The following is a 26,360-nucleotide window of genomic DNA, read 5'->3' on the forward strand; positions in this document are numbered from 1 at the left end:
GAACACATTTTATTGGACCACATTCATGTACACATGATTTACTTCAGAAGCTCTGTATGTTTTATACGAAAGAGATCGATACTCACAAAAATTAATGAATATGAAGGACTTCGGCATTCGTACACTTTGTAATAGATTCTTTGCGGAACCAAGTTAACAAAACCCTTCCACGGAGAACATGCTGTATGATACATTCACTTTCACGCCGACTTGGGTACGGGAAGCGTAAAAATTAATAAGACATCGCTATCATTACCAGTCATAAGAGTATAATAACAGTGCGAAGCACATGCCGGATAGTACAAATTCCCGATTTCCGGCAAATTTAAAAAAACCCCAATTTGCATAGCCTCAAACTCACTGCGGGCGAGCCATTACCAAACAATGAGAACTCTATTCGAAATCTGACAAGATTCAACGTCCCTAAATATTCAACGAAATTGTTCAGAAAAGAAATATGGCTTCAGAAAAAAGCGGCTAAAAAACTATGGACAGTGGATACAAAAGTGGATACATTTTCTTTCATATATTGTTAGCCTCTATGCGCTATTTTCTATCGAATTTTTTTAGAAAGCGGACAAATATTTTTGTTGGGGAGCCGTGATAGACATTCGCTGGAAAAAGGGGAAAAAATATTTGGAGAACAAGCTGCACCGCTCACTTAATCACTTTTTGTTTTTGGTTTGGCAACCGCCTCTCTTAATACGCTATTAACAGTTAAACCTGTCTCGTTCTTACTAGCCACTGAAGAGTGCAACCGAATTTTGTCCGAATTCCGGTTAAGAAATCAAACATGTCAGCACAAGCGTATTCTGCAAAACAATTTTAAAAACCCTTTGTGGTACTCCTCTGGGCAAAGGCGAAAACCATCCAGACCTCAAAGTGTGTTAAACAAGGCGGCACACAATCCTCGAACATGTGTCACACTCTCTATTATGGGAAGAAAGTGATTTTCTAGTTGCTGAATGAAATGAAAGGCAGCCTGTGATGGTACTACTAAGTTCACGAAGAATTTTCCATGCACGTGGTATGCTTTAGGAACAAGACAGTACTGGTGAGGCCTGGTCAAGTTATTAGACTCATCCGATAGCAGCTGAGAACAGCCACAGCTGTAAGTTGTCTGTTCAAGCAAAAGCTTGATCAAATAGCCCCAAACGTAATAAAAACGTGGACGAGTCATCAATTATGTTAGACCTGATGTCTGATGCCAGCTCAGAAATATCCTCTAGTGGCGGGAAGTTATCAATTGGAAGACATTCCACAATGTCTGAAATTAAACTTTCATGGTGCGAAGATATTTGCAACTCCTTTAGGAGGTCAGCCTTGTCATCTTCTACGTTTTCATTGTCCGACAGTTTGAACAGTTTCTTTATCCAGAGGTGTTTTAGTCCTTAGGTGAACTGATGCACATTTGGGTTTGTGTTGCAGCCCAGCATTTGTCGTATATAGCTCCAAAAACGTTCTCAAGTGTGTCTTGCTGCAGGCGTAGTGTAAGTAAGAACTTAAAGTCATGGCTGCTTGAAAGCTCATCCCAGAGCATGAGGACACTTTTTATAGTAACTTGCCACCCAATGATGGCTTATGGCTGCCTCCTACTTTGGAACTGCCATGCTGAAATCCATCCGAGTTATTGGTGGAGAAAATCAAGTCTTTGAGGTTCTCCGTTCAGAATGGCATGACGCAACTTCTGCCCTGTCTTCTTGAATTTTTTAGCTATTTAGACAATCGAAAAGTATGCACATCCTATCACAGAAATAGGCTATAGCCATGGCTGCCTCAGGAAGTTCCTTTGCATAAACAAGAGATATGATTACAAGAAAGATTGAGGCACTCATTACCTGTGGGGCACAATTTTCTTCAATGTTACACAAAGGTTTTTGAATAAATGTGTCTCTTAGTAAGTTTCGGAGTCAATTGCAAGCTAATCTCATGGATAGAACAATGAAGTTCTACAATAGAAGACCGCTCAATGACCTCATTTCCTATGCAAATTTTTTGGGCTTGGATATGGCTCTTGGTTGTTTTGGGAAGGTGCGGAACATCAAAGACAAAGTAAACGTGTTCGTTGTCAACTTAAAAAATGGCTTATCAGTACACACACCAAGCTTACGTTTCAAGCCCCCTAACCACAGACCACAGCCTTTACTGTGAAGCCAACAGTCTTAAAGGGGCGATGCACTGATATTTGTATTTTGCGCAAATAACGCTTAGAACGAATCCCTGACGTTAATGATCCGTAAAATATACCCGTTCGTTTTCACCACACGCAATCGAAGTCGCAGAAAAAAATAAAGAAAAACGAGCAGAGTTCACCCCCTCAACTCGCAGCCAGAACAAGCGGCCCCGTGATCTGGAGACGATTATATGCCGGCAATGTTGATCATAGTCATGCGCTGGGGTTGGCAAGGCACAGGACACACGCTGAGTTCCAGACATTGTTATGGTTCGGCTGTTGTCGTCATTGCAGCGATTGGACACAGGACACTACCCGAATGTTTCTCGAGCTATCGATTATCACGAGCCCAAATCGAGTGTCCACGCCATGCTCGGGTCCAATCTTTGAGCCGTATTCAAATATCGTCACTGGGCGGTACTGCTACCGTCCAGCTATGTCATCAGGTTTTTCGAAGGAGAGATTCAATAAAAACACTGGGTTTTGTCCTCGAAATTACAGCGCAACAGAGGAATTTCTTGGTCAGTGGCGTTGCGTGCGAGTATCCTTGAGTCCCACTAGTGCCAGTAAGCTCGTGTGAAGTGAAAAACATTCCAATTGAATATCATTGCACCGCCCCTTTAAGCTCTCGAATGAGAGAAATGAGGAGCCTGCGTTAAACAGAAGACGTTGTTGGAGTGTGCACAACAGTGTGTGCAAACGCACCTCCTGGAAATTTCAGACAGTATAACAACCAAGGCTCTATCTGCAATGTTAGAGGTTCGTTCAACACCGTCATCTGTAAGCCCATGGGCAATGTCGTGTGCAGGGTCGTAAGTTAAATTCTTTTTTTAAAACAATCTCATCGAAAATCAACATGCACACACGTTCAAGTGCAGCCAGACAGCCCGGCAGAAACAACAGCGCGAGAAGCTCGAACCGATCGGCTCCACGAATTCACGCCGAGCATGCGAGCACGCGGGCGGTCATGCGCCACCTTGATTGATGCAAAGTCGACCGAACATGATGCAGCAGAAAGCACAGATGGACGGCACGCACGGCACAGACGAACGACGCAGGGACGAGCAGAGGCCGTGCAGAATGATGCAGAGGCGACGGCGTGCAGGCAGGCAGGCCATGGCAGCCGCCATTCATCACGTGGTTTTTGTGACGTATTTGATTTAATCTATTTAGTCGTTTTAAGTACTTTAAACAATTTTAAAGCATTGCCATTTAAAAAGGAAATACTTTTCACAGAAAGAGTTTTAATTAATTTTAACCAAATTGTAGAAAAGCGCCACGTAGCGGAGGGTATGAAACGCACAATCTGGGCCGCGAATCGGCCCCTGTGTCCTCTCTTTACGTTTACTATATTACTCTATGGTGCGGCCAGTAAACATCACGTGACGGACGTGTTCGTCCGCGAGCTGAGTGCACCGGCTTTCGTCCCCCTCCGCCGCTCCGATGGCGAAATGCCGCCAGAGCAAAGAGATCTCGCCTCGACGGCGTTTTGCTGCGCGCCGCTTCAACGCCTTTTTCTGTTCTTTTTTTTTTTTTTTACAGCGTGTGTGTTTTGCGGGTTGGGCTCCGTCACTCCTAAGCTGAAAGTGTAGAGGAAGCTAAGGTGTGCCCGGTGAACTAATCGCACGTCTGTCCATAATCACGTGATCACGCTTCCTCCTGTAACCACGCGCAGAGAGCGGGGCGGGTGGTAACTGGTCCGGTGGGCGCTTAGCTCGCCCGGCACTATCAGCTTAGGAATGAAGGGAGTTCCGCCTCAAGGACGCCGAGTCCGCTTACAAAGAGATTTGGAGATATTGGTGATGGTGTAGGGCAGTGTGGGGAAAACGGGTGGGGAACTGTCCTCTCGTCACCCTCTCTCGCCCTTTCCCAGGGAAAGATAGAGGTAGAGGTCTTGCACCAGGCCGAGCGACCTTGTAAGCATTCCTGTTTCGAGGCCGTCGGTGCGTGCGCCTTCCTTCACCCCCCCCCCCCCCCCCCCCCCGCCGTGCGTGGGAAGGGCACTTGAATTCTTTCGTTTGTCTCTGCTGGTATCTGCTTGCCGGATATCCAAAAAACCAATGTGGTAGATAGAGATTGCTTAGACATGACAGCTCTAGCAAGAAGACAAAGGAGTCTGGCAGACACGACGCTCCGAACTCAGCCTGAAGCCTAATGTCAACATTAAAAAGAGAATGATAAATCAAATGTCTCCCAACGAATAAAAAAGAGGCTATATTATTTTCAAGAAAATCGTCAGCCACTTTCGCGTTGCCTTGGAGCACCAGCGAAGCTCAAAAATAAACAAAACAACAAAACATGCGCACAAAAAAAAAAAAAACATGCACGCAAACATGTGGATTGCGCCAGATCGGTAGTCTAAAATACCAACCACATGTGGGCGATCGTACGGGTGTAGCATTATAGCCTCACGTGCAGAATCCCTGTGCGAGCTTCAACCAGCATTGTTCCATGTCTTAAGCTAATACGTTGAGGGTCTACAAATGACGGCATGATTACGTTACACACGCTCGCGTGCACACTTGCTGTCTCTTAATTCAAAGCAGAATGCTCCGCCGTCACGGTGAGGACCCGGCCATGTGATCTCGGGATTCGCGTCATGGACTTCTGATCAAGCTAGCCTTTTAAAGGCGGGGCTAAAGGGTGAGGTGTCAGTCGTGGGGCATTTGGCACGGGCTTTTGACATTGGGTGCTTTCGTGCACCACCAGATCGTACACAGGGCATGAACTTTCTGTAAAGCGGTCTCCCTTGTGGAACTTGGCAGTCCACTGTGATAAGCATTCGTATGATTTTTTGCTAGATAAAATACCTATTCCGGGCAAGTGGGTACCGAAAACAGAGGGTAAAATTTTCGAGGCATTCAAAATCAGTGTAAAGAAGGATGACGGTTGCATCAGTGCGTCGTCACTCGTTTCATCAAACAAGGAAATCAGATTCATTTGGGGTGAGGTATAATAATGTGTGTATATATGTTCGTGTTTTCCAAATAAAATTCAGTAGCCAGTAGCGCTCCGAGTGTGCACTCCTACTTCTTTGTGCTCGTTTTTTTTTTTTTTTTGCGTTTTGCAGTTGACGTTATTTCCGGCTAAACTCTGAATCAAAAACAACGTTATCGTCTGCTATCAGTGCCTTGGTGCCATGTTGGAGGCATTCGGCGTGTTATTGTGGCAGCAGTAGTGCCGTAAAGTCATAGAGCCGTCCTTGTATAACCACGTTTCAGAATATGTTCTTGTCCTGTCAATCGCAACGGGGTTCTTCACTGGACACGAAATGGAGTCCATAAACCCGTAGTTAGAGTACGAAACTTTTCTCTCGAGGTCATAGAGTCAACATAATAATCTGGAGCGAAAGGTCCCATGCATTTGGCCGCGACAGAACGGCGAGGCATTGACGCGGACATCGGCTGCCCCATTTGGCGGCCCCTATGAGCCCATATCGAGACATTTCTGATCGCAGTTTTCGGCCCCCAGAAACAAACATACGGTCCTCATATCAAGATCGGCAATGAAATAAAAAAAAAAATTCTTCATGCACCCTTTGCTCATGTGTAGTCGTAAAATGATGTACTTTTATCCGGGTCTCCGGAAAAAATGTGATGAGGTTTAGTACGGGTCATAAAAGCCTTTGTCCGGCAGAGCTCTTGTTCGGGATTCATGGATTCATCAGTGAGGATGTTTACATCGCCCGCATGAATTATAGTCACGTGACCTTGTGACTATTATATGGAGCGCTATTTCCACTGTGGTTACGTGGTGGCTCCAATCTGTTGTATGGTTACAAACGACCGACCGGCGGACCGTTACGGACGCGTAAAGTGCGCAGGGCTCGCCCATAAATGCTACCACAAAGCAAGCTATGTTATGAAACGATACAACGCTCGTTTTGATGAAACCGTCGATGGGACAGCACAGGGTGCCGACGAGACGATTTTGTCGATGAAGCATCCTCCAACAAACTGATTGCCATAGCGGATAAAACACGTCGATAAAACCCATTTTCCGGATTGCTAGTTGGAGGGGTTATTAATCATATGATTTGCGTAATACCGAGGCAAGAGAGCGGGTGCACTGCTGAAGGAATGCCCCCCGCTAAACCAAGAGCTCACGCGTTGAAAGCATCCGCCACAGAAAATATATTCAAACCAACATGTCCGAAAAAAAAAAAAAAAGTACATTGGATAGTGTTTGGCGTTTTACAGCGATAGCTCTTCGAATCTCTAAAACTCGCGAACGGTTTCCACGTTGCCTTCACTACAAAAACAGATCTCAGCTTAATATTTGAATGATTAACTGTCGTAAAGTGCCAACCTATGAAAGACTAATCGAAAATTATTCAATCAGTTATTAGCGCACCCTTCCCGCGGATATTTATTTGTTCTATTTATTTATAAAATACCTACGGTGTGCAGAGGGCATTATTTTAGGGATTAATTTCGTACATAAACTATCTAATTGTCACAGGTAGAGAAACACAGCGTCCGACTACATAAAAGTCCAGTTCTCAAATTGCAAAAAAAAAAAAAAAGGAATAATAAGAAGGAACACGATCCATCAAGAGCACAGCACTCAAATATCACGCCAATATTGCACTACACAGGTATCACTGGTGACCCGTATTCTCGGAGATCACTCCTATCACAAATCAATTTTTTGGGAAAAAAAGAATGAAGATTATTCACACAATTACAATCTGTTTCTAAAAGTGGTAGCTTGCGTTAAAAGCACTTACGCTACTTTCGCGAGCACTCTGCTTGTGAAATAAATGCGGGTGGCTTCCAGCTTTTCTCCTGCACTTCAAAATACTACAACACCACCAACATATATTTCCGCGCGAATGCTGCACGTGCCCGAGGCTTGTCCTTAAACAGCGAAGGCTACCGGCACGAAAGTGCAGCCTTCAGAGGTGCTTTCGCGGAATGACCGCTTGCGCTAGAAATTTTTGTTTCAAAGGGAGGTTTACGCGCTACCCCACGCGTGTCGCTGACTGGTTGGAGCTAGGAGCACGAGGAGCGCAAGCTCATTCTGTAGAACGTGCTATGAACACCAGGAATACTTCGTCTCAACTCAGCATGGACCATTGTTGGTCACACGTGCTAAAAGCGCGAGCTAATTGTTTTGGATGACGCCTCGGCGGGCACACGAGCGCTCGCGGGTGCACAAGCACTGAAACAGCATCTGCGGTTCATTCGGAGGTGAAACTAAGTATAGCGCGTGATGCACGTTAACGACCTCAGGTTAGCGGTCGTGCTGCACTATACTCTGTTTCATACTTAGCGTGCAACGCTGTCAGAGCTACTGGCGCGAGCGTGGGGCTTGATCTCGTTGATCATTTGCACGCGTTCTCGCTCAAACAAAACCATAGATGAAGCCACGCGCTCGCGCCAGTAGCTTTCGCAGCGTTGCACGCTAAGTATGAAACAGAGTATAGCTACGCGTGTCTCATGTACAGCGTGAACCAGTGACGCAAATCTTGAAAGGCAGACCGACCTCACGCCGAATAATCTCTCACGAACAGTTTGACCTTTGAATCGAGTGTACACCAACTCATTGCGTGTAAACAAGCACGCGTTTGCACACAAGAGCTCCGCGCACGACGCGCTGCATGTACCCATTTTCCGAAGTGTGAAGCGTTCGGCCATGCTCCGTTCAACAGGCTGCACCACCGCCTAAGCGCGACGTCATAGATTTGGTGTAGGTGGGACTCTTGTTTAATTAACGATTCACTATGGCACATCGACTGTAATTTCGCCCTCATTTGCTTTGAAATAATGTTTTCATCCGAAATACTATCTATAGATTACGAATGACGAGTCACTGATCATTTATACGCCAGGCGAGCACGGGATGGCGGCCCCTCTCATTGGAAATGCACCGGTGATTTTGGCACGGGTGTTTATTTCAAATTTATAATATAAGCACTCCTGACCTGTCCTATCAAAAAGATGTTTGCTTTTCTTGGCAGCAATGACAGCAGGGTTGCACAGAAGCATATATGCATTTAAGCACGTCCCTTATTATAGGGAAAATTTAATCGAGAAAAGTAATTAAGGTAAATTAACCTAAAGTTCTTTTGTATAAAAATAAAAAAAAAAAAAAATTCTGCCGTATAAGTGCACACGTCTGTACTTAAATGATTGTGTTGTTACCCATGAAGCGCGCGAGAAAGACCTTCTTGAGAAAAAATGTGAAACAGATACTTTTATAAATATATTAATTAATTCATTTATGTATTTTCCGTGTTCACAAACATAACAAATAAATTATCGTTGTCCTATATATTTATGCATAATTGCGCATGGAATGCCTACTATTAATGACACATTCATAGTGTCACTAAATCTTAGTTCTGTGGAGATGCCAAAACGGTATTCGGTCATATATTCCGAAACCGTTCGTAAAATCAAGAACAGAATTAAAAAAAAAAAATATGGCAGCGCTACTCTTCCTAGGCCCCATCGTTCGCAAGGCATCCGTTCTAAAGTTCCGGGAAGCTTGCTCGTGGGCAAAACGATCTTGTTGCTTTCAAGGTTGGAGGTTTCGCGCGCAGAAAGTGATGTCAGGCGATAACAGGCCGGAAATTGATTGTAGAGGTGAGCTCTTATTTCGTTCATCTCTAAGTTGACAATGCGGTGAAGCTAAGCGTTAGCCAACCATTCAGTGGCCTGACTCCTATCGCTTGATTTCGCTCGCCTCGCGTGTGTATGCGGAGAAGGGGTGATCACGTGGTGCGAGACTGACAGTCAAACGGTCTAACAAGCACGTAGTTTCCACCGCGCTGTCAGCTTACGGGAAATAAAGTCCCCGATCCATGACTAAAGGCTTTGTGTGGCAACTGAGGACAGCGTGTGCTTCCGAAGGCGGTAATGCAGGGAATCCGGACTCAACGGGCGCCTTGCTCGTTCCTTGCGCACCTTGCACCCAGCTTGCACTAATGCTCCATAAAAAAAAAAAATAAGAAAAAAATATTAACGAATTTTAGTGTCCGCAGCATGCCCATTCCACACTATCTTTTTTGTGTTTACTTATTTGTTTTTTCTAAGTTTTTTTTTTTTAAGTTTTTTTGTGAAAGTATTTGCGTCGTAAAAGAGCTGTTTGGTCGGTGCTGGTTTGTTGTCGATTCGGTAACTAACAAACACAGGAGACCAAATTAAAGTTCACAATCTTTCCACATCATGACTTTCAGCTGGCTTCATTGGTACCAAGACCAAGCTTATAAGTAAATTTGGCTGTCTGTAAAAGACAGATTTATTTATCTTCTAAATTCCTCTAAATTTGTTTACTCTCTAATTTCCTCTGGATCCTCTAAATTTCCCCTTTCGACACTTCCCTCACTTCCGAAGCAGTTCGATGGTGAAACATTTTTTGTGAATCGGATTTCTTTAGCTCACGGATGCGGCAGGCTATGCTTCTCGGGACGCGCTGACCCACGTCTTCTGTACAGCCCATTTAGGGCATTCGGACGGCACTTCAATGCGTGCTTAGAGTGCCATCGGACGTGGGCACTTGAACGCTTGGCAAGAGTACCACGGCACTCTAGACACAGGCTTTTTCAAAGGCATGCTAGATGGAGGAAGCTACCGCTAGTTACAGAACATATAGACATTTTCGCTCATTCATTTTAACTGAGCTTCTGTCGTCCGTGTTTCGTACCTCAGGAACATTGAACATAAGAAGCTTAGCATACTTTTTAACATATCGTAGGGCGACATAGAGCAGTCTACGTTCTCCCCCAAATAATTGAGCTATCGCTTGCTGTGTAGAATCAACTGAACGTAAGGTGAACCCGTCAATGGCAGTTTAAATGTGGCTCTGTTGGACAGCGAAATGAGACTTCTGTAATACACACTAATGTATATTTAAAGCCAGTGAGATCCGTACCACAAATATCGATATCCGGAATGCTACACGGTGCTTCCGCTGTACATTAGGAACTGTTTGATGAACAGCGGAAAAGAGCAGCGATCTTGAATGTTCTCTTATATCGAAAACCTTCCTGTCAAGGGAGCTTCGGAGAGTGAGGTTAAAACAGTTAAAGGATGTAGCAAACTGTGCAGAGTTAAAGGTTTAACCCCCCAGAGCTTTTCTTGAACAGAGCAGAAGACTAATCGACTCCCTCGCTTCGGAAAGTAAAATGTAAATATTGAAAAAAAAAGGTAGTAGTCAAGCCAAGTTTATTTAATGACTCAAAACAAAGACCGCATAACAAGTTTGGAAATCATCGCTAACAACTTTTCCAAACGCTCTGGCTCCGTCGTTTATTTTCTCCACGGCGGTGAAAATAAGGGAGCCCCTAGTGTCACGTACCATAAACCTGGCTTGCCGCCATGTATATGTTTTTTTAACCTATACATGGCTTCGAAACGAACGCCGTGTTTAGGGCGACGCTTTATGAAATGGTCGTCACGTGGCGTATGCAATAGACCGCGCGAAGCCGACCTCTTCTGTCACGGAGGGAGGTTTTCCTCTTTGCTTGCTTTTAATGCGAATGTGGAAAGAAATACATTTTTTTATACATATACCTGTTCCTACGATCAGTGAGGTCGGGCTCAGCAGTAACTTGAAACGACCCCCCAAAAATATAACAATGCCCCAAAAACATCCCTGGGCTACATAACAAACCTAGGCACTTATGTAACGAAACGTAATCGCACACGCGCGTCAGCATCCGCTCATACACCCGTTTACACACTGATCTATATGTTTATTGTTTAATATATCTGTGTAGCAAAAACATTTATTGTCTATTGCTTGGATAAAGGAGTGTCCCCCGCTCAAATGATCTTCCTGCCGCAGGTAATAATTAAGTTAATAAATACTGAAATATAAACCCATCAAGGCAGGCTGTACCAACTCATTTATTAAAACATCCTTGCCCATCTCCCCCCCCCCCAAAAAAAAAAAAATAGAAAAAAGAAGAAGAAATAAAAAAAGAAAAGCGGATAGGAAAAAAAGGTTTCCTTGAGAAAACGAAAAAAATACCTGCGCCGAACAGCGTCGAACTTGCGCCGAACCCATAGCGGCGCCATCTATCGACAGCCCGTGATATCGCGAGGAGAAACTAACTCTCGTTACAGTTACTCTCGAGGTCGAGGGAGGGTTAAGGGAGAGTATCATCGAAAGAAGCGGTCGGGAAAGAGTAACTTCCATGCAGATAGAGTTAAAGGAGAGTAAGTTAGGGCACTTACTCTCCCTTGACACCTTTTTTTTTTTTTAGAGTGCAGTCTCCAGACCGTAAATGGTACACTTGTCATGTGCAATTGTTATCCTCTAACACCGCGGAATACGCCATATTCGCAAGCCATGCATCCAATATCAGGAGTCGGGAACACTCACCCGCTGTTTCTGCGGAACTCATTGGCCTTCTTTTTGGCGGCCCGCACCCTGTCGGTCCAATAGTGTTGCCACCTCCTGTTTTTGATGGCAGGTCCGATGCAGACATGTACAAATTACTCAAAAAAGGTAGTTAAGTTAAGTTAGTGAGTATCGGCGCCAAAAGTAATTGGAGTAGAGTAGAAATTACGCATTCGTAATAGTAATTGAGTAAACTACTAACTACTGTAAAAAGTAGCGAGTTACTTTGAAGTTACTTTCGAAGTTACTTTTTTATATATATGTGGTAGAAAATGAACAGCAGTTTTGATCAATGAAAAACCCTGCGAGCCTAAAATAAATGCAGTCTATTTATGGCTTGCGTTTTCGCCAAAATAGTTTACTCGCTCGCAGAAGCAGTTGACTTTCAAAGTTCTTGATAGGAGAGTTTTCCCCTTTTCCTCCTAAAGACGTCCCCAGCCCAGCTGAATAGACGTTCCGCCGACGGGCTGGATGGAACGGCAGCGTTGAATTTGTGAAACAGGCCGTGCGGGGTCAGGTAAGCGAGTGTCGGCATCTTAGGAGTCTATGACGAAACTTGTGAGGTTTGCCTCGGGTAGAGGGTCTTTAATAACAAACTTTCCTGCTTTTTTTTTCTTCGTCAAGTTGAGATTGTTATGACTGGCCCCTCTTCATTCCGACGTCGTTCTGAGAGTACGCTGGGCGAGTGCACCAGATCGTCAAGGGTTCAAGTCTCGCGCCACGCCGATGAGATCATCCGGACGACTGCGCGTCACGTCGTAGTGCTAGTGCTACGCTACTGAAAAAAAAATTGGGTCCAACAAAAGGATCTCCCAAGGGTAACTCGCAATCCTCGCCGGCGACTACAACATTCTGACTCGCCTGAATCATTTTTAACAAAGAGGACGTCTCCCAGGCATGGATGGTCGGAAGGACGCGAAGGATTACGTGAACAAGCATCGTCGCTCGTATGCAGTTGCAGCTGTAAGAGGGAACGTGCTCCCATGGACGGATTATCCGTACCAGGGTTTGTGCGCGGGAGAGTCCGGCTTTGCAAAGACGTATGCGCTGACGACAAGGCGCCCAGCTGCGAGGTCATTCCAGTGGCGCCTCCCGTGGAACCTACCGCTTGAGTCAAAACTCACTAAAGACAGACAGCACGAAAACAACAACTCTCAGAGTGTCCCCGTCTTTCACGGTTGCAGCTGGAAACGCAGCGCTTGCGTGCATTACCGGATTAGGTCAATACCCGACCAAGGCTTGTTCAGCAAGCATCTCTTCCTGCGTTCGTGCGTGCCGGTGTTATGTTTTGGCTGCTCGTCGCCACCTTGGCCCAAGGACGCCTTCCCGAACAAGGGGGCCCCTTGTTCGAGAATGCCACTTCATCTGCCGGCGTCTTATTCATTTCTGCGCTCAAACTTTCGTGATGGGCAAAATTAGCATTATATAATTTTGAAAGTAGTTAGTAATTTGAGTAGAAGCTACCTGAGAAAAGTAGTTAAATTAAACTACTAATTACCCAAATCAAGTTGTAATTGAAAGTTACCAAGTTACTCGAAAAAGTAGTTAAACTAATGTAGTTTGAGTAGAGTAGTTGAACTACGTCCAAGTCTGGTCCGATGGCATTGAGCTCGGCGACGAGCTCAGCCCAGAGCTGATCTTTTTCCATCTGCGTGAATACGGGCGTGAGATCAGCGGCTCCCAGCGCTATTTGGGGATGTCGTTCCATAAAATTCAATAGTACCTCGCGCTGGGCTGTCGACACTCGTGGATCTAATCTTGACACCTTTGCTGTTGGCTCCATCTTTGCCGCCAATCGTAGCAGACGACTTAACACTCCGAGTGAAAGTGGCATTCATTATTTTATCGCAGATCACTGCAAGCAACACAAATTTTTCAGTTGTTATTCACTGCAAATCGATTAGATTCACGTCGCGGGCGCTATATGGGGGCCGCCATGGAGCGCCCTCGGAAACTTGAAAGAGGTGCCTGTGCCCCCTCTCGGTACCCGCCACTTGCCACGTCAATGATGATGCCGGTGTGGGCCAGGAAATCCCGTCCCAGATTGATGGGCACGTTCAGCCCGGCCAAATGGAAGAACCCCTGTCTCTGCGCGCGTTGATTCCAACGTACCAGGAGACGGACTGCTCCCCTCGAGGTCGTCGACCCACAAGCCAACTGGAAAGTGGTCTTCCCATGCCTCACCCGAACGGACTTCTGTTGGAGATTCCCCAGGACCTCGTCCCCAATTAGCGACGCACTAGCCCAGCTATCCAAACGAGCTGCGATCTCCTTTCCCGTCACTGTCAGGGAAATAAATGGGGCCGCGGTGCTTGTCGCTGTTCCGACTTGATACGCCGTCGGCACGCACACAGTCGATGGGGTGTTGGAGACCCGCTCGTTGGTTTGTTTCGCCGCCGATAACTTTATCGGCGGCCTCCTCCGTTTCCCGGAATCTCCCTTGTGCAGCCGCGCCTATAGTGCCCGATTTCGTGGCACCGAAAACAGCGGTCTCGCCAACCTGGGGTAGGATTCTCCCCAGTGGGGCGTCCGATGCGCTCACCCGTTTGTGGCAGCGGGTTGGCGGCAGCCTGCTTTTGTGCTGCGGCGATCCGTGGGGCGCCGGTCGGCAGGAATTCCGTCGCGTGGACGGCCGCGCTCCCTCCTCGGCGCGATCCTGGCTTCAAGGCGTCGTCCGTGAGCTCCCAGGGATTCCCGCTCGGCTCCCCGCTGGCCGCCGCCATTGCGGCATCCCCCCGTCGATACCCACGTGGCACCGGCCCGTGTCACGCGCATCGGGGCTCGAGCATGTCGATTGGGGCTGGCGGAAGGTGGTACCTGCGCTTCGCCAGTATGTCGGCCTGAACCCTGCGCGCGCGCCTCCTGTGCGAGCTCACTCAGACTTCCGAATGGGCGCCCACGCAGATACCGCGAAAAGGTGGGATGCGCCTGCCTCACCACCCGCTCGACCTGCTCCTGGTTCGTAGCATTCGGATCGGCGATCTGCACGAGTTCCTGCATTGCCCGCAGGTGCTCTGCGAAGGGCTCAGTGGGAGCCTGCGTTCTTTCGGCCAGTTCCCTGCGCATTCTTGGAAGGCAGTCTGCCGGCAAGAACTCTTGTCTGAAGAGAGCCGTGAACTGGTCAAGTGTTCCGGCTGACTCGCCCGCAAGGCGATGCCACCTAGCTGCCGGGGGCTACGGGAGCCACCGACAGAACCGTGCCTAGCGTCTCCTTCTCGGTCAGGCCGGTAGCCTTCCGATATCGCTGGATTGCCAGCAAGAAGTCGGTCGCGCTCAGAGCTCGATCGCTGTGTCCGCTGTACTCCGGCACCGGAATACGGATGAGGGCTTTTGGCGGCGGTCATTCCCTCTGCATGCTCTGTAAGGGGCGAGCGAACGCCGCAACCAATGCTGTGGATTCACGGGACATCTCCATGCTTTGCGGCATAGACACGACCGACGATACCGTCGGCGTGTCATGGCTCAGCGCTGCGGTGATCTCCGCCAACCCCGAGCGCGGCCGCTCTTGTTCCGCTTGCGTCGTCGCGACGTCGGCCAAAGGCATTAAATCCGTGAGCACGAACTAAAACCCTTTTTCCCCAGGTCAGGGGATGAGCCGATCAAGCGGCCGCAAAGGGGCATGCGCGGGCGCAAACGATCTCAGGATTTTTTGGGACCACCACGGCACAGCTACAACACGCGTAGCCTGTGGCAACCCAATGGGATCGAAACCTTGTTGAGTGCGTGACCCGGGAAAGGGTAGAAGAGGGGGAACGATCCAAAATCGGCGTTCTGGCATTGTTTTTTTTTTTCCTTTGTGGGTGGGGGGAAGGCAGAGCCTTTTATACTGGGAGAGTTCGGCGGATGGGAGGGGCTTACGGCCCGTTAGGTTTAGCGGATTCCACGGGTTCCGCTCCCGCCATGATGTGCCTCCCGGCAAGGGGGTCCCCATTGACGTGCGATGTATACGCGTGTAAGTTTTGCCGTTTGCGCTTCTGTTGCCGTGAGGAGAAAGTCGGAAAACAACCATTTCGTGATTCGGTGCTTTATTCATGTAAAAATTAGCAAACAAACCACCCATTTACCAATGGCACTCATTTATAAATGGGGAATCGCTCATAAACGATCGACGTCCGACACAGCTCAGCTGCCTTGTGCGCATTTTTCAGTGGGTAAGTTCGATTGCCTGGATCGCTCCCCAACTGTTTACCACATCGCAAGGTTTGTGCACCGTTGTTTGGAATTCGGCGGACCGATCGTGATTCTTCTTCACCTGCCGGTCTTTTGGGTTTTTTACTTTTCTGACATTCTTCAGTTTGCTGTGAAGAAGCAGCGTCGGCATCGCATTGTGCTTGAGCTTTTTGGAATCGACAACCGCTTTGGAATTCACTGTCTGCGAAGTGCACCTAAAACAAAAAGCATGGCAAGTAAGTATTTACTACGCGTATTAAAAAAAATAAAAATAAAGGTATCGCTAGCGAAACAAAAGCGCTTGCGAGACGGCAAAGCGGAGCTACGAGGCCGCTTCTAAAACCTCGAGCGTAGAGAAAGCTACAAGAGCGAGCTGCATGCTTTGAACATGCCGACAGAGCGCGTGCGCTCATACAGTGCACGCGTCGTTCAGCGCGACGTGCAGGCGCTTGCAGCGGTCGGCTCTGCTCGCACTTATACTGAAATGCAGTATATATACAGTTCAAAGCTCGCAAGCTAGGCCGCTCGCAAGTATGAGGTCTTGCGCAGCAGGAAACGGCTTCGTGATCAACGAACACTCACCTGACGCTGCCGCGTCAAGTCGCTGCACATGCAGTTCTAGTCAAAATAAAACGCGTTTAACTCACATATAAATAAATTATAATATTACCTGGCACCATTGAGAACTCGAAGTCGGCTCCCACTTGCCCCCTTTGTTTTGGCCTCCCGAATCTTGTGCCTTGGACGGTTTTCTGTTCCTTGCGGGAACCGGTACATCCTGAACCTTTTTTTCGTGCTGTTCGAGCACCCAACGGCACTACAGCACCCCATTCCGTTTTGTTCTAACGTCTCGCGGAGCGCAGAACAATCATTTTCACCGACGTCTCTCGCTCCACGCTAGTCAGACGGCAGCCGGCTCAAGACGACAGGGCACATCATGAAGGACAACGAAACTCGGAACGCGATGCGCACGGTTGCCAGGCTGTTCGATCAGTGCTGCCAGACTGGCGGCTGGATCAATAGACCGCCGAACTCTCCCAGTATAAAAGGCTCTGGGGGAAGGGTGCCTCGGAACCCTCAGTGTTTTTTTTTTCTTCTTGTTTTTGCTTTTAATATTTTTATTTTTGTGCACGGCGTTCAGCTGGCAAACTGTCATCGGCCCTGCGGCTGCTGCCTCGAGACGCAACTTGGTGTGCACCGAGTGGTCCTCTCCTGGGAGACGATGAAAGGATGAGTCGCCGTTTGGACTAACACCAGCCTGGGCTGAACTCCTTGTCTTCAGGCAGCGTATTCCCCGGCCGGAACCACAGCTCGGGCAGCCTCGTTGGACGTCCGCGACGCCACGCAGGACGCCGGGGTGCAGTTCTCAGTGACATTGGACTTCCAGCCCCGCATCGCTCCGGGTGGGCTGTCGCTACTGGGTCACAACCACAGTTCCTCTCCGGTGTACCACTCCGTGGGGGGGCCAGTCTCATGGTGGCCAGGCACACTGCTCAAGGACCCCGTTGCCCCGGAGGCCGCCACCAAGCCGAAGTCGACACAGTCTGCTGTAAGGTGTGCGGTGGACGCGAAACCCACGTCTCGGGCGAACTGATGGACCTCAGTGAGGACGACCCATGGGACCAGTGGTGTGTGTGTGCGTGTGGGGGGTCACCAGGCCAAACAAAGCGACGGTGATCCCGAGCAGCCTAGCCGTACGTCTGAATTCCGGCGTACTTCGATTTTTAGGAGATGGGAGTATGGCGCACCGTGCATTCACGAGGCCGCCCATTAAACCACTCTGCCATCTCGGCCGCGAGGCAGCTATGCAGTTGCCCCGCCTCAGACATGATCACATGGTCGTGTCGCGCGGGGTCGATCGGGATCTCGAATTCGGCTCCCGACGGGTCGATTTCTCTCCTAGCCACTGGATGGCGCTGCAGGAGCCCCAAGGCGGGCGAGGAGAAACCTCCTCGTCCATCGATCGAGATATACCCGGTAGACAGGGGGAGAAGTGTCTCTTAGAACTTCGGACGCCACCGAGCTCAAGCAAGTGTAGGGCGACCGGATCAAGGGTAATCGCGGGACGCGAGGCCTGGGGACTCTCTTTGTGTTTAGCTTTGGGCTTAACGTGCGTTTGTAAATATTTGTGTAATGTCGCGTGTATTCGTAGTTTCACGGGAGCGGCACGGAATGCCGCTCCCGTGAAAGAACCAGGCTGGACTCGGGTTGTTGACAGACCACGTGGAATCTGGCGTATCAGTGGCGGTACGGGAATTCCTACAGTTGGTGTCATCAATCTTATTCACCTTTCGTGCCCATTAGTCGGGAGATGTGAAATATAAAAAAACAAAAACTTGCACATTATCAGCTCTGCAAAGATTTATATAGTGAACAGAGCATAGCATTTTCAACCAAATAAAAACAACAACTCAATGCAGGTCTCGTTTTAAGGTTCACATATGTGTAATTGCTCTTCATAATGGAGTGAAAACTGCTTAAGTTGTGGCCCACTACAGGCTTTCTATTAGTGTTAAAACGTCTTATGGTGTTTTTGAATAGCTCGCACCAAGTATTTTCTTAAAATACATAGTTTAATGGAAATTCTTACGTGGATGTTTGCAGTCGTTCATGTAGAGACCAATCTATAATATCAAATGTTCCAATTATTCAGAATCAATTGAGCCTGCAAATATTGAATGTCGCAAATGAGATTTTTCTTTTTGCTATGCAATGGGCACAATGGTGCGTAATGACTAGCTGTACCTAGAAAATTTTTTTACATTTACTACGACAAGATGGTTCCGCCAAACTAAGTATTTTTTTATTGAACTCCTGCGCTAACCTTGTCTCTAGCGAACATCTTATATTATTTGCAATGCTGAGATACGATTCTGCAAATAGTTTTTCTGGAAGTACGCTACATACTTCCAGTTCATCAACTTTCTCGCAAAGCATTCGAGAGATCCAAACCCTGTAAAATACGGAGGGAACTCACCAAATGACGCGGCTGACAGTTTGTTTAAATCTATAAAAAACAGTCAGCTCTGTAACAGTAATAATGGCATGTCACTTGCTTATGTAATGCTCATTGCCGCCTATCAGACTGCTTTTTCCGTCTATGCTGATTTTAGGTAGACTCATTCACCGAACTCCCTCTCGAGACTACAGCGCTTGGTTCTACGAAGTAATTTGCATGAGCATAGATGCGACAGGTTTCTTAGAGTGTGCGCCTAACACATATTCTTCGTATTGAATGTGCTAACTTTGTTCATGACCATATTCATAATTGTATCCACCTTCTACCTAAAAGTTAAGTATTTTTTTGACATTTGAGTTTTCGACAGCACTTTCGTACACATCTCTGCTTGTCGAGCCGTACTCATTCCCATTCATCTTGTCTTTAATTATTACATCAATATATAAAAGTGTTGATGCCAAGTGAGAGTTCAAGGAACCGAATCTGTCATGCGAGTTAAGCAAGACCAATACAAAGCTCTAAAACAAAAATTTGTTAAAGGGGGCTGTATGGGCATAAGAGTAGCACCCTATGCCATGCTAAAAAAATGCAAACTCTTGTTAGTTATGCAAGTATCACAGTGCTGCGCCATTTCGGATGTATCACAAAAAGTTCAGTGGCATACAGTATTCCTTATGAACCTTTAAACAGCCAAACTCAAAACCTAGAAGTTTTATTCAAGAACGTTCCTCACCACAAATGTATTTAGAGTTTTGAGCCACCGACTCATGCATGACTATTTGGCAAATATTCTTTTTATGTTCATGTGCATTATGGTCTACAAGGTCTAGTTTGCATTGATATATTGCATTCATGCTGAATCTCGGAGGGGTTCTCTGGCTATGAATAAAGAGATAACATTTCTTGAAACCGATCATTTGAAAAAGAACGAAAGGAATGATAGTACAGTATCTTAGATTTTCTTTTCTTTGTCTTCTCCCTAATTTTCAGTCTGGTTCATGTAAGGCATTTAGTTTTTCAGAGTACGGTATCTTAGATTTTCTTTTCTTTGTCTTCTCCCTAATTTTCAGTCTGGTTCATGTAAGGCATTTAGTTTTTGAGAGTGCATCTCTTAGGCACCCGTTTCGCGGCGTCAGTGTCGGCGTAAGCGCCCCGCTAAACTTAGCGGAAAATTAAACTAATGTTGAGGTCACGTGAAGTTAATTTTTTCACTAAATCTGGCTGAGAAACTGAACTCGTTCATGGGTGACGTGACACCAAGTCATGTGACGTCATTTTCCCCGCTACATTTAACGGGGAAACTGAATTTGTGTTGTCACGCGATGTCAGTTACCCCGCTAAATTTAGTGGGGTAAATTAACCCGTTTAATTTAGTGGACAAATTTTCTCGCTATATGCAGCTGCCATTTTAGCAAACGTTATTTCACTAAATTTAGCCTGAAATTTAGCGGATGTTTTCCCGCTAATTTTAGCGGGTAAATTTTCCCACCAAATTTAGCTTGTCAATTCAATGCAAAACTCAGGGAAATTTCCCGCAAAATGAAAGGGAGCGGAAGAGAATGGGGGTGCATACCTTCCCCTCCGTGCCCTCCCATCCTCTTCCTCAAGGGCTGCGCTCTAATTTCGCAATACAGATAATTGTAAACGACTTTCATTTTTCATCTCATGTTCATTCAAATTTTATTTTAGAGGTGTGCTCGCAGGATAAGTCTGGGTTGCGCTGATCATCTACCCACAAGTTATGAACTCCTGAGCGGCAAGAGTGGGAATTTGGTCTGACAGCTCACGGGACAATCCAGTATTGAATTTGTAAATATCATCTTTCGAGAAAAGTTAAGCTTTGCTGCGTGCAATTCTTCTGGAAAGGATTGGAAGCAGCAAAGGAAAGGATTCTGGAAAGGTTCGAGGACCTCGAATGAGCTCTTATTAGTGTGCAAACATCATGCTTGTTTGAAACCACTCGTTGATGTAGAGACTCGCTGACACCCAGCGTTCCAATGGAATGCTGGGTGTCCGCGAGTCTCTACCAAACGATGCAGGCGGCGAAGGAACCATACCCAGGCAGCACCGAGTTCTGTGCCAAAACTTGGCTTGCGTCTGGCAGTTTAGGGCATTAAAAAGCCCGAAGAAGCCAAAGTAGTGCCAAACCTGACCTCCCTTGGCAACAGTCTGGGTATCTTGGCCCTAATTCGCCAAACAAGTGCCAAACTTAGGCTTCGCTGCCGGGTAGTTCGGCTGTCGTCTGGCATCCTCGGGCCTAAATCGCCTAAAAAATGCTAGATTTAGGCTTACTGCCCGGTAGTTCGGCAGATCTTTGGCATTTTTGGGCCAAAATCGCCAAACTAATGCCAAAGTTAGGCTTCACTTTTTGATAGTTCGGCTATCACCTGGCACATTCGGGCCAAAATCGCCACAGATGTGCCAGAGTTAGGCTTACTACCTTGTAGTTCGGCAGAGCTTTGGCATTTTTGGGCCAAAATCGCCGAACTAATGCCAAAGTTAGGCTTCACTTTTTGACAGTTCGGCTGTCACCTGGCACATTCGGGCCAAAATCGCCAGATATGTGCCAGAGTTAGGCTTGCTACCTTGTAGTTCGGCAAAGCTTTGGCATTTTCGGGCCAAAATCGCCAAACTTATGCCAAAGTTAGGCTTCACTTTTTGACAATTCGGCTGTCACCTGGCACATTCGGGCCAAAATCGCCACAAATGTGCCAGAGTTAGGCTTACTACCTTGTAGTTCGGTTGATATCTGGCATCTTTGGGCCCAAGTCGCCAAACGAGAGCCCAAGTTAGGCTTCGCTTCCCGATAGTTTGGCTGTGATCTGGCAGCTCCGGGCCAAAGTTGCCAAACAAGTGCCAGAACTAGGCTTACTGCCTTGGAGTTCGGCTGATGAAATATTTGATGTATGCGGGTGGTCTTCATATTAATTAAATAGAAATCAAGTTTTATTCGGCTGGCAACTTTATCCTATTTTGGGTGTCTCTTGATTTCTGCAGTCCAAAAGTTGGCTGAATGTTTTGACGCGGCTGGAGCAGGCTTTGCAAACGCAAATAAATTGTGCCAGAGGTTGCACTCGCGCGTAGGTACACAAGCCAATATCGGGGCGCGCCGTGAGACTGGTTCGACATTATGGCGCGTTCACACCGGCGATGCGATCTAGTCGCGCCATAACTTTCATCGCAAAAGCCACCATCGCGGGCAAAAAGTGACGGGTTTTGAGCAGTCGCTTGCTGACCCGACTTTTTACGATGCACTCTAGTCGCGGAGAGGCCGAGCCAACCAACGGCGTTCGGAGCGAGAGTTCTTGAGAAGCGACTCGCCAACGAAGGCGTTGGACTCGCTCATCGCGCACGCCAAATTGACCAACTAATTACTTTTTTTTTTTTTTTTTGGCGATGCGATTTAGTTGGATCGCCAGACTGCTTACATTTCCGGTGTGAATCCGCCTTTACAGAAAGTGCTGCCATTGAGCTAACACTGCGCAAGACGGATGTACGCAAGTTTCCACAAGAGATATCATTATTAGGCGGCGCATTGCAAAAGCGAGCGTGGCTCTGTGCGTGTCTTGCATTGTGATTGAGCACTGTCAAATCCTAGCGATAACAAAGAGCGGAAACGACCGGGGCTCTGTGGCGCGGCTCCCGCATCACACTTGGGGAATGAAAATAAAATCCCGGAAATTGCACTATTTTAGCGTGTTCATAATTTTTCAACATTAAAAAGTAGAGACACAAAAGGGACGATACAGACAGGACAATCTGAACTTTAAAGGCCGCTGTACAAATGGGACGTTCTACAGAGAAGAACCTTCTCTCCCGAAGCTAGGGGACGGGGAGGGAAAGGGCCATTGTTGGGTAGAAAGAGCGTCTGGAGAATGGGATTAGCCTCGGGGCGAGCCATCCTTTCGAGAGGGAGTGGGGACGGAACAAAGCTGCCGTGGGGGTCAGATCCGAGGACGGGCACGTTAGAGAATTTGAAAAAAGCTGCTTGATTAGCCGGACGACCCAGTGCGGTCTACTGGTTCTAGAAGGTGACTCGGATGAAGAAAACTCGTTTTGCTCGAAAACTCTAAAAGCATTCTGGACGTTAACTCTTGCCACAAATAAAAATAACACATGCATGAAAAACTACGAAGGCAACTAAGCTTTCTCCTATGATGGGAGAATGCGTGAGCATTACAGGCAGAGTTATGTTGGCGCAACTTGCAATAAAGAAAGAAGAAAAAAAAGTTATGTTGGCGCAACGGACAGCGCGCTAGTTTCACGATCAAGCGGGCCTAGCTTCGAAACCGGGCTGGCTTTTTTTCTCGTGTTCTTTTTTTTATTTCGTTTATTTTTTATATTTTTTTTGTTTGGTCACGTAAAAAGAAAAATCACATGAACAGAATTTTTTTTTTGGCCACGTCACCAGATTTTTCTTATTTCTCCTTTCCTTCAGTCTTTCTTGCTTTTTTTTTCCTTTTTTTTCGGTTTACGCTTTCTATCGCAAAACTCTTTGCACCTATTTCGCGTTAAATTGGCGTTAGACAAATCATTTTATTTATGGCAGGGAATTCTGCCGTACGTACCTTATGTTACTATTACCAACCCTGGCTTGCAATTTCTGCTATACAAAGGACTGGACTATGCCCTTGCTCCACGGTACGTTCCAAAACCTGACTTCATAATTGAAATTGAAGAGAAACTCAGACATGTCCACGATGTCACAGGGGTAAATCTCGCGAGAAGCCGCGTTGTCAGTGTTTCGAACTATGTGAAACCGGCCGGGTCAAATTTAGATCAACAAGAACGCATTGCTCTTAATGAGTTCAAGTCAGACAGCTCCATCATGATTTTAAAGGCCGACAAAGGAAAAGGAACCATTGTGCTTGATAGGAATGACTACATGAAGAAGATGTATGAAGTTATAAATGACAGTCGCTATTTCGTGAGGCTATCAAGAGATCCCGCTGCTAAGTCCGAAAGAGAGTTAGCTGACCACCTTCGAGAGCTGAAAAATAAAGGACGCATCAATGACGACCTATACCGTCGTCTCTTTTCCATTGACCCCGCGACACCCAAGATGTATGGAGTCCCCAAAATTCCCAAACCGGGTTGCCCCCTCCGCCCGATTGTATATGTTATTGGTTTATCCACTTACAGCCTTTCCAAATATCTGGTTATGATTCTGAGCCCTGTTACGGGAAACAATGAGTTTAGCGTCCGGAATTCCCGTGACCTTGTTGAACTTATACGCGCTCAGACCCTGCTACTGCACGAGGCTATGGTATCCTTTGATGTGATTTCATTATTTACGAATGTCCCCAACGCCCTGGCGGTTGACGTCGCCCGTGACCGGTTGTTGGCAGACCAGTCGTTGTCCACTCGCACAACCCTCCTTGTTGATGACGTTATACTCCTTTTGCGTTTTTGTCTCAACCAGTGTAATTTTAGTTTTAATGGGGACATATATCATCAGGTCAGCGGATGCCCTATGGGGAGTCCAGTTTTCGTAACCGTCTCGAATCTCGTCATGGAATATGTTGAGGAAAAGGTAATGTCTGGCATTGATTTCTACCGTCGCTATGTCGATGACACTTTTGTAATAGTTAACAGAAAGAACGTAACCGATTTTCACCGCGATTTGAATAGTGCCCACCCCTCACTTCAGTTCACCTGCGAACATGAAACCGATAGTACCTTGCCGTTTTTATATGTACGTGTCCATAGAACTAGTGAATCTTTCTTTAAGATGGAGACATCCGTATATGGTAAATCATGTGACAGACAAAACTTTCTTGACTACCACACTCATCACCCTACTCAACACAAAACTCAGTTGTAAGATCGTTGCCTTCATCCTTCAGAAACAGTCCCATCTAACTCAACAAATAGCGATCAAGAACTTAGCCATGTGCGGGAGGCTTTGAAGAAACGTAACTACCCCGACCGGTTTATCAATCGCGTTAAGAAACAAATGTCCCGTCGGCCACCGGATCGAGCCGAACGAACACGTGACGTCGTGTGCATTCCGTAAGTTAAGGGGGTTTCGGAGGCATTGGGACGCCCCCTTAGGCCGTTGGGGGTACGAACTGTATACAAACCCTACAGAACAATTGCCAACGTTATCTCCAAGCCAAAAGACCCGACCCCGCCAGAGGCAGAAAGGGTCGTTATTAACCAGGTGCAGTGCAAGGAATGTGACGCTTCCTACATTGGAGAGACGGAACGAAAAAGAAAAACAAGATTAAAAGAACACGCACAGGATGTCGCCAATTCCACGAACGCCACCCGCTTCAAGTCCCAACTCGTCGACCATGCATGGACGTCAGGACACCAATTTGACATTGACAAGGCGAGGGATAAAAGGCGGGGACTGAGGAAGCTGCTGGAATCTTGGTTCACCCAGAACGACAAATGCGGAAGTGATTCATCGCTGGTAAACAAGAACCGTGGCCCCCTGCCGGACGTGTACACAAACTTTATGCCTAAATAGCCGAACTTTTTTGTGCGACTCTCACTCGCTCTGCGCTCTACTGAAGATGCCTCCCGCATGGGAGGCGAAACGTTTAATTAAATTGTTATTTTTGTGATGTCAAGCCGTTTTTGTTATTACATTTAGCATGTCTTCGCCCGGCTTCTGGAGTATTTTTGCGCTCCTAATTTCACCGGTACGACAGCCATGGGAGGCCACTGCGAGCGAGTGGGGACAGAAATCAGACTTCGACGTAGTTCAACTACTCTACTCAAACTACATTAGTTTAACTACTTTTTCGAGTAACTTGGTAACTTTCAATTACAACTTGATTTGGGTAATTAGTAGTTTAATTTAACTACTTTTTTCAGGTAACTTCTACTCAAATTACTAACTACTTTCGAAATTATATAATGCTAATTTTGCCCATCACGAAAGTTTGAGCGCAGAAATGAATAAGACGCCGGCAGATGAAGTGGCATTCTCGAACAAGGGGCCCCCTTGTTCGGGAAGGCGTCCTTGGGCCAAGGTGGCGACGAGCAGCCAAAACATGACATCGGCACGCACGAACGCAGGAAGAGATGCTTGCTGAACAAGCCTTGGTCGGGTATTGACCTAATCCGGTAATGCACGCAAGCGCTGCGTTTCCAGCTGCAACCGTGAAAGACGGGGACACTCTGAGAGTTGTTGTTTTCGTGCTGTCTGTCTTTAGTGAGTTCTGACTCAAGCGGTAGGTTCCACGGGAGGCGCCACTGGAATGACCTCGCAGCTGGGCGTCTTGTCGTCAGCGCATACGCCTTTGCAAAGCCGGACTCTTCCGCGCACAAACCCTGGTACGGATAATCTGTTCATGGGAGCACGTTCCCGCTTACAGCTGCAACTGTATACGAGCGACGATGCTTGTTCACGTAATCCTTCGCGTCCTTCCGACCATCCATGCCTGGGAGACCTCCTCTTTGTTAAAAATGATTCAGGCGAGTCAGAATGTTGTAGTCGCCGGCGAGGATTGCGAGTTACCCTTGGGAGATTCTTTTGTTACACCCAATGTTTTTTTCAGTAGCGTAGCACTAGCACTACGACGTGACGCGCAGTCGTCCGGATGATCTCATCGCCGTGGCGCGAGACTTGAACCCTTGACGGTCTGGTGCACTCGCCCAGCGTATTCTCAGAACGACGTCGGAATGAAGAGGGGCTAGTCATAACAATCTCAACTTGACGAAGAAAAAAAAAAAGGAGGAAAGTTTGTTAATAAA

Source organism: Ixodes scapularis, unplaced genomic scaffold (genome assembly GCF_016920785.2).
Source record: "Ixodes scapularis isolate PalLabHiFi unplaced genomic scaffold, ASM1692078v2 PGA_scaffold6__148_contigs__length_123643588, whole genome shotgun sequence".
In the NCBI taxonomy this organism is placed as follows: Eukaryota; Metazoa; Arthropoda; class Arachnida; order Ixodida; family Ixodidae; genus Ixodes; species Ixodes scapularis.